This window comes from Cololabis saira, chromosome 9 (genome assembly GCF_033807715.1).
Source record: "Cololabis saira isolate AMF1-May2022 chromosome 9, fColSai1.1, whole genome shotgun sequence".
Taxonomy (NCBI): Eukaryota; Metazoa; Chordata; class Actinopteri; order Beloniformes; family Belonidae; genus Cololabis; species Cololabis saira.
The window spans coordinates 351,778-360,368 of record NC_084595.1 but is presented as its reverse complement, the minus strand read 5'-3'; the positions used below and the strand labels follow the sequence as shown (position 1 = coordinate 360,368).

General features: G+C 37.0%; 1 long non-coding RNA gene across 1 annotated transcript; it reads right to left on the bottom strand.

The window, feature by feature from the left end:
* Positions 1-5,547: 5,547 nt before the first annotated feature.
* Positions 5,548-8,165, bottom strand: LOC133450863 (uncharacterized). Its single transcript, XR_009783124.1, has 3 exons — positions 8,022-8,165; positions 7,683-7,856; positions 5,548-5,610 (listed from the first exon to the last, which is right to left on the bottom strand). It is a non-coding gene; the product is annotated as an uncharacterized LOC133450863 (long non-coding RNA).
* Between the last annotated feature and the right edge of the window lie 426 nt (positions 8,166-8,591).

The following is an 8,591-nucleotide window of genomic DNA, read 5'->3' as shown; positions in this document are numbered from 1 at the left end:
CCATCTTCTTCATATATACAGAACTGAATTGCTTGGTATGGTCATAGGACTACCCATAATCCTTTCATGAGGCGTGAGTTTTGTGCTTCCTAATGGGTGTTAACAGGTGTCAACATTGTCCATTTAAGTCCAGTTTAAAATTGTCTGCACATACAAAAACATTTTCATACATGAACATTTTCATACAAGAATAATTTGATATCCCTCACATAATGTCTATTTGCAGAGCTTCAAAAAAAATCACGGTGGGGGGAAGTGTTGATAATGTTTGCAATATTTTTATAGGATGCAAATCTTGGAGCTTATCAGTCTTTCAACACTATCTGACACATTCCCCCTTTTGCTCATCTGTGATTTCCAACTGTGATCAGCTATCACGGCTACAAAGAAGTGGGTGCAACAACGCGGCCGTCGTTGCTGACCCACAAATTATTTACATTTTTACAACCATGGGAATGCTACAATCCGTTTTTTCTTCACCTCAGTAGTCTTCTTGTAGGAGAGCTACATCATTAGGAGAAACCAGGTCGTTAGCGGGTATAGAAGGGCAAAGTTTTACATAGACAGGTAAGCCAAATTTGGCAGTTTCTTTTGCTGCATGGTCAGCTGAAGCATTTCCTAGTGAAAACAGGGTTGGACTGGGTGTGGGCTTCACATTTAACAAAGCAATAGATGAAGGTAGTTGACAGGCTTGTAACAGTTCACCAATCAATTAACCACATTTATCTCCGAGGATGAGATAAATGCTCGGTTCGCCCACAATATATAAAATCTATAAAATACAATATACACAACCAAAAGCATCTCTGGAATCTGTATAGATTGTAACAGTTTTACCTTTTGATCAGTATATAGTTTCATCTACTTGGGTGGAGCTGGAGGAGGAGGGCGCTTTCAACAATTAAGAATTATCACAAATTGTATAACCTGCGTATGGTATTCCATTTTTATAAGCAGAGCCGTCAGTGAGGAAAACAGGAAAGGTCAGGACGAGTGTTAAAGACAGAGGTGTCAAAAGTATTCACATTCATTACTCAGGTAGAAGTATAGATATTAGAGTTCAAAAATACTCCTGTAGAAGTTGAAGTATTGTTGAAGTTGAAGTATCAACTCAAAATGTATTTATTTTTTTTTTTTTAATTTTTTTTCTCAAGTAAAAGTATAAAGTACTGGTTTCAAAAGTACTTAAAGTATAAAAGTAAAAGTAATATAAGCGGGGAAAAACCATTAAGGCTAAAAGCCATTGAAAATGAATGCATCTTAGTATAATGCAAATATATTAAAGAACCATATATGTGCATTATTGAGCATTAACATGTGTTTCAGAGAGCAGACACGTACAAACCAAATATGTTTATACTTCTCATCCAACCACAACCAAATTCACTCTATCCGGATGGCACAATTTAACTGGATAGTTTTTTTAAAGGCCGAAATGAAATAGAGTAAGGCTGTTTTTTAAAACGTTAGGAGTAGAAAGTAAAGATAATTGCGTGAAAATGTAAGGAGTAAAAGTAAAAAAACCGTCTGAAAAATAATTACTCCAGTGAAGCATACACAACCAAAGGTTCTACTTAAGTAAGGTAATGAGGTATTTGTACTTCGTTACTTGACACCTCTAGTTAGAGATTAGTTATACATGCATTCAGAGACGTTATAGTAGGCCACAGACAGATTTCCATGCAATTAAATTATGAAGGTACCATAGGCAGGATAAGATTATGTAAATTGGGATGCTCTGATTTGCCTCACCACAATGGGAGCCGTTCCCATTTTCTTTGTTTGAGACGTGTGTGACATGTGGATTGGTGTGAATAATCATTGGCTGGCTCCTCTCCACCTCCTCTCAGCGCTCAACCTGTGTAGACAACACTTTTGAAAAAGACATTAGTATTTTCATACATTTCAGATTCTTTTTTTTGCGTTATCCAGCCCTACCCTTTGTTTGAGGGCAATTAGCAAATATATATTTTGCATGTACCCTGGAGGGAATCCATCAATCTGATCTCGTGACATAAAAGGTCTGAGCTTGCTCGGTGTGATTTTGGCAACAGCTGTGGGATTAAAGGGAATTCTACAAGCATCAAGTACTTTGCGCATCAAGTACTTTGCCTTTCAAATCATGTGACAAAGTTATTAGTTTAACAGCTGTTTCCTCTAGTCATTTTTGTGTATTTATTTAAATTCTCTTACTATTATTTTAGTTCTCTTTCGGCTCCAAATTTTGTAGACAACAGATTTTTGTAAAATCCAGTCGTCATCAGAAGTGTCATCGTCACTTGATTCTTTAATCTGTTTCATCGGATAAAGGTTTTGATTTTATCATTTAACTGGTTCTCTAATTTCATTTTTTGTCTGCGTTGTGTTTTTAAATCCTTCTAGCCATCAGCTTTTTATTTTGATCAGTAAGCGAAAATATTTGAGATTCTGCATTACGGCGTCTACCTTCATCCCTCCAAAAATCTGAGGGAGTTTGAAGTGCTTTTTAGTTATTTTAACAATATTTAATACTAACTAAGTAACAAACAAAACTAACAAATAAAACTATCGGTACCGTGATTACCATACATGTATTTAAAGAACTGAAAAACTTCCCAAAAACTTTCCAACTATCAGTCTACCTGAGCATATAAATCATTCCTGTTGATGCAAAGAAGAGCGAGTCGATTCTTGCAGAAATGAAATATACTCCATTTGGGAGAGCGTGTCATCCCACTTATAAAATAAAAGAAACAGTTCTTCTACATATATGTCAGTTTCCCACAAGTATCTCAGTGTTCCAAACACTTCTTTTTGGACCTCAAGTCCTGCATATGCTATAAGTCCCACTGGACTACTCAGACCAACATGGCATTCTGGCCATTATTTCCTTAATGTTACCAGAGATATTAAACCTTTTTAGAAGAGCGAGTCAGATTCTTAAGGCAGGAGAAGCAGAACATTCTCACAACACAATCAAATTCAAGTGTTATGAAATTGCCAGCGTTCCTAAAAACATCTCTACAATAACGTTCCCAATAACACAAAATAATAATAAAAAATATAACCTTCACAACCACACAGCGGACTTACCTAAATTTAAGGATAACGTCAACTTTCTCTGGCACTCCAGTTCACAGACTTTCGACAACAGCCCAGAAACAATAATTTGGGATTTAAATGGATCCCTTACCTTTGAAAATTTAGATAGAGTCGCTGGTTGTGCCGTTGGTCTGGAAAAGGAGTTTCCGTCGAAGGTTTATTGTCAATCCGGGTCACCTGCACCAAATTGTTGTGGAATTTATCAAAAACCAGTTCAGAAGTCCGCTCGTGGTATAGAGAGGTTTTAATCAGTTCAGCCGGCGGTCGACATGACCATCACAGATCAAGTCTGTATTTGGTGTGTCGACCCAGATGGGTTCAGTAAAAGGGTTTTTATACAAAAGTTACAGGAATAAACCAGCCCAGTGAGAGCCAGTCAGATGTGTGAATCCTTTAGCTTTGGGACCACCCCCTGAGGGATCAGGAAGTCCGTATGGTCTTTGTCTCTGTGGGGGCTGGAAGTCTCGGCACTCCCCTGGGACTCGAGTGACGTTGTAACCAGATTCTATTACAAGGAGTTTAACAAATGCTGGAATACACGAATCAGGCAAGAGACAAAAAGTAATTTACAGTCGGATGTGAATCGGGCCAAATGTCATTATCAGACATTTGGCATGACTGACACAGACCTCCAAATCACCCCATGGGGTGCTCTCTTGATTCATGTCTGTTTGAACCAACTTCCAGGTGTCGGGATCTGCCCGGGGGGTAGGAAGTTGAGTAGCAAGTTGGAGCTTCCTCAAAAGGTCTTGAGTCCAGTTCAAAGCCCTGCAGGAGGTAGGACTGGGGCGACCTCCCCCTGCAGGGGGCCAAGCTGTCAAAATTCTTCATCAGTTGGATCCATGCATTTACTATATTAGGATTTCTCCTCAAAAAATGTTTGTACGTACATATAATTGTTTCATATATACTGTACGAATGCGAAAAAAATATATCTGATGTTTTAATAGCAAAGAAGTTTTTGGACAAACTTAAAAGATTTGTTTGATGTTCTGAACTCACTTCTGGTGTCTGATTCTGTTTTTCTTCCAGCTTCTAGCCGCTCAGCTGCTTCAAATCCAAAAATCAAAGTTAGTAAATTTCAATTCTTTTGTGCTTGTGGGGGGGGGTTGGTCTGTATTTTTTAATTTTGTTCAACTCCAGTTCAAACCAACAACTGGGTCAACTGGTTTGTTTCTATCATTATTTCAGTTGTAGTCACACAATCCGGTAACACTTTACAATAAGGGTCCCTTAATTAACGTTAGTTAATGCATTATTAAGCATTAATTAACAGTTTAATAATAGTTAAATAACCATTATTATGTATTACTTAACATTAATTAGCATATTAGTAAATGCATTAATAAACAGTTAGTTAATGCCTACTGCTCAGAGTTAATTAATACATTAGTAAGCATTAATAAACGTTACATGATGTAATTATTAATCCTTATGTATGCATTACTTAGTATTAAGTAATACATTAGTTACATACATAAGTAAAACGTTAATAATGTCCCTAGTAATCATTTACTAATGGTGTTTATTTGGAGTGAATATGCATTAAGTAACAGCTACCTAATACATCTACTAATCATGCACTAATGGTGTACATGTTTACTGCATGGGCATTATTAAACAACTATTTAGAGTCTTAAGTAATCATTTCCTAATGGTGCTGTGTATGTTATCAGGTAGCTTACCTGACCTTATGAACGGTAACCTGACATAAACCTTAATAAATGTATAGGAGTGGCTCATAACCATTACTTAACCATTAGTAAAGGCTTGCTGGACCCTTATTGTAAAGTGTAACACATTTATCCCTTAGGTAACACATTATTAATGCTTAACTGCCTCATAAGCATTACTTAACCATAATTAACCATTAGTAAATACTTTCTGGACCCTTATTGTAAAGTGTAACACATTTATCCCTTAGGTAACACATTATTAATGCTTAACTGCCTCATAAGCATTACTTAACCATAGTTAACCATTAGTAAATTAAGTAATCACATATAAAGAAGTTTACACTTTTTATTTAAAACAAAATAAAACAGATTTTAACAGATAACATTTGTTATATGCATACAACATATATATATATATATATATATATATATATATATATATATATATATATATACATATATATATATATATATATATATATATATATATATATATATATATATATATATATATATATATATATATATATATATACACACACATCTGTGATAACAGATACGTAACAACAATTCGCACAGAGGAGATCTTTGAACAAAAATGATTTAGTAACATAATACAATAACACAGTATGATAGGCTACCCTCTGTTTATCCTCCCTGGAATTGTCTGCTCTCTTTTGACATGATGAGCTATGAGTGGCACCAGTTCTCTCCTCCCCCTCTTCTCCACCAAGCGAAGCACCGGCTTCCCTGGATGTCTTCGCCCTGGCCGCCTCCGAGTGCTTTGCACCCCCAGCATCCCGAACACCCACTTCCTCCGCTTCCAGCCCCCAGCCATCCTGCCCCTTCCATACTGTGTTTTGGGGAAAATGACAGAACAAGAAACAAGATTATTAACCTTGTGTCAGATAAATTTATAATGTTAGCAGGAATAAAGTTGACAAATCTGATTAGACAAAGTAGAATGCAAGATTTCCATGGAATGGATGATTACTATAGCCAAATTTAAGAGTTTCTATAGGAATGATTCTGTCCCATTCTGTTTTTCATCACTATAAGCATGAACATTATAAATGATGGGCTGCTGTTTCAACTTGGCTTCTGTCGATCGGCAATCCAATCGTTTCACTGCAATTGAGAAGACAATCAACAATGTTTTTTTTTCTTGCCGATGTTATAAAACATACACATATGCTGCTACAGCTGTGTAGTGCCACACCCATTGTGCTCTGGCTCAGCTGATCGACGCTCAGACAGCAGTTAGATCTTGCAGTTTTTAACTCTTTTTATACACACAAAGTACAGCCAAATACCAGGCTAAAAAATACAGTATAGATCTCCACATTAGGATGGTGGACCAGAGCATGTGAGGGAAACAGAGCAGGTGAGAATTTTCTTGCTCCTTGCTCACAGACCTGTCCAAAAAAGCAGCGTTGTACACTTAAACCCAAACCTGGCATCGTCAGATTCCAGTATGAGTTCTGTGTCAGATCTCTTCCCTCCCACAGTTTGAATAATAATTTAATCAATACCATACTTTTCGATAACAAACAGATCCAGCTAGAAAACAAGCTGGTTGTGGGTCAGGTATGGGTGGCCCTGGAGCTAAATTGGAGCGGGAAGGAGCAGGAGCGCTGGTACAACTTTTAAAATAAAAATCCGCACCCTGCTCCCTGCTGGAGGCCGCATATTTGCACTTCGCCACCAACTTTTACTGTTGCGCTTGTATTTGGTGCCTTTTGCATCTTCAATTGGTAAATGTCTTTGACATAACATTTAAACTCTTCTTTCTAAACATATTTCTGATAATTGCACATGATTTTGTAATGTTTTACCTCAAAATTCTGATAAAATTTTATATACTGAATCTTTGAATATACTACAGTATTTTCTGGACTATAAGCTGCATCCGCTCTATTTAAAAAAAAAAAAGATATTTCAGCCGCAGATATTTATGTTGTTAGATTAGATATTTACTACATGTACAGAAGGATTTTGAACTGTAAATGATGTACATGTTTGTACCTAAATAGATCCTTTCCTAACAGTGTCTTTTAACACGGCAGCAACTTTGCTGATTAAAACGGGACAGAACCAAGAGAAAGTAACCGGTATTTATTTATCTACTTATCCGTTTGAAATCTGCTTCTACTTCTATCTGCTAAAGAGGAAGTAGCATATTCTTCTTTGCATTTATTTTGTCTTAGTTTTGATTCTAATTCCGGTTAGAGCGCCCCGAGTGGTGGAAGAAAAATCCACAGAAAAGCCGCACCTTTGTATAAGCTGCATGGTTGAAAACCTATGAAAAAAGTAGCGGCTAATAGTCCAGAAAATACGGTAATTAATTTTTCCACATTGGTGATGTGGTTATAACTAGTCTCGTTTCCAAACTCTAATATTTCAAAATAATATTCTGGGGAAGTTCCACCTCAATTTTGTAAAAATAAGCGGGTGTCTGGCTGGAAACGTTTTGTGAGTTTTAAAAAAAACAGTGTTGCAAAACCAACCAACAGTCTTTTAGGGTGGGCCTTTCGTTGCTAACATTGCTGACGTTTCTGGTAAGGTGTGTGCAAAGCAGAGCTAACCAATCATTGGTTGAGGATGAAAGACTAACACAGATTTTCATTTAATTTCATTTACTTGTTCTGCCCATGGAAACATTCAAATTGTACCAAAGGAAATAGCAAACAATTGCATGTTCAGAAAGGAGCAGGAAAAAGAAAACTCTTATTTAACCTGCCTATTTTACCTATTTTACCTTTTCAAGGAAGCTGGTTGCAACCAGCGGTAGCACTATTACAAAATCCTGCACTAACTTCCCCAGACATTCAAGTCTTGTCCAGTCTCGACCTGAACGTTGGGCATCACAAGACTAAGTCATAATTAGCAGCCTAACAATTTGTAGCAGTTAATATAAAAAGTTACCTTTCTTTTATGTCTGAAGTGACTCATCTATCACCACGAAATGCTCCTTCCCCCAATTCTCTGTCCTTCTCTATGATGCAGCCTCTCCATCGCTGTCACGCAGACCTCCCGTTGCTTTGCCATTCTTGAAAGGGTTCTTGAGGATGCAGCAATGTTGTCCATCATGAAATCAAGCTGGCGAATAATAATAATAATGATGATGATAATAATAATAATAATAATAATAATAATAATAATAATAATAATAATAATAATAATAATAATAATCATAATAATCATAATAATCATAATAATAATGACCAAAAAAGTTATCCCACAATGTTAGCCAAAGTTACGTACCATTCAAATCGGTCCACAGATCCACCATCTTTTTCTTCAGCTTCATTTTGTGATGGCACCGGTTGCACTTGACTTTCCATCTCAGTATTTTTTTCTTTTGGAGCCATTCAATTAGTTTGAGGTGTTTGTGTTTTTTTTTGCCTTCTGTCAGCTCACTCAACTTGTTTGCTAACCCACGCATGCCGTGTGCTCTTAAAATGAAACGTGCAGCTTGGTAAATGGCTATCCTGTTAAAATTACTGTCCGTCCTGCCAGAAAATTCTGCTGCTCCTACAAGGCAGTTACACCCAGGTTACACTGCGATAACTCCTGAGTTCTGGTGCGCGCCAATGCTGCGTTCATGACACCTCAGAACTCTGGGTTCACCATTGAAAACTCCCATTTCTGTCTTCAAAGCGTTCCAGACATTGACATTAGACATTGTTGTGTGATGTCAGAAAACTCATTCTCCAAGAAGATTCTGAATTTCCCGATTAGGAGCACCAATATTAGGCCTTAGTTAAAAGCCTTAGTTCCGAATTGGCATGAACGCCGCACGCCACACTTTTTTCTTTGCGCGCACTGACCGCG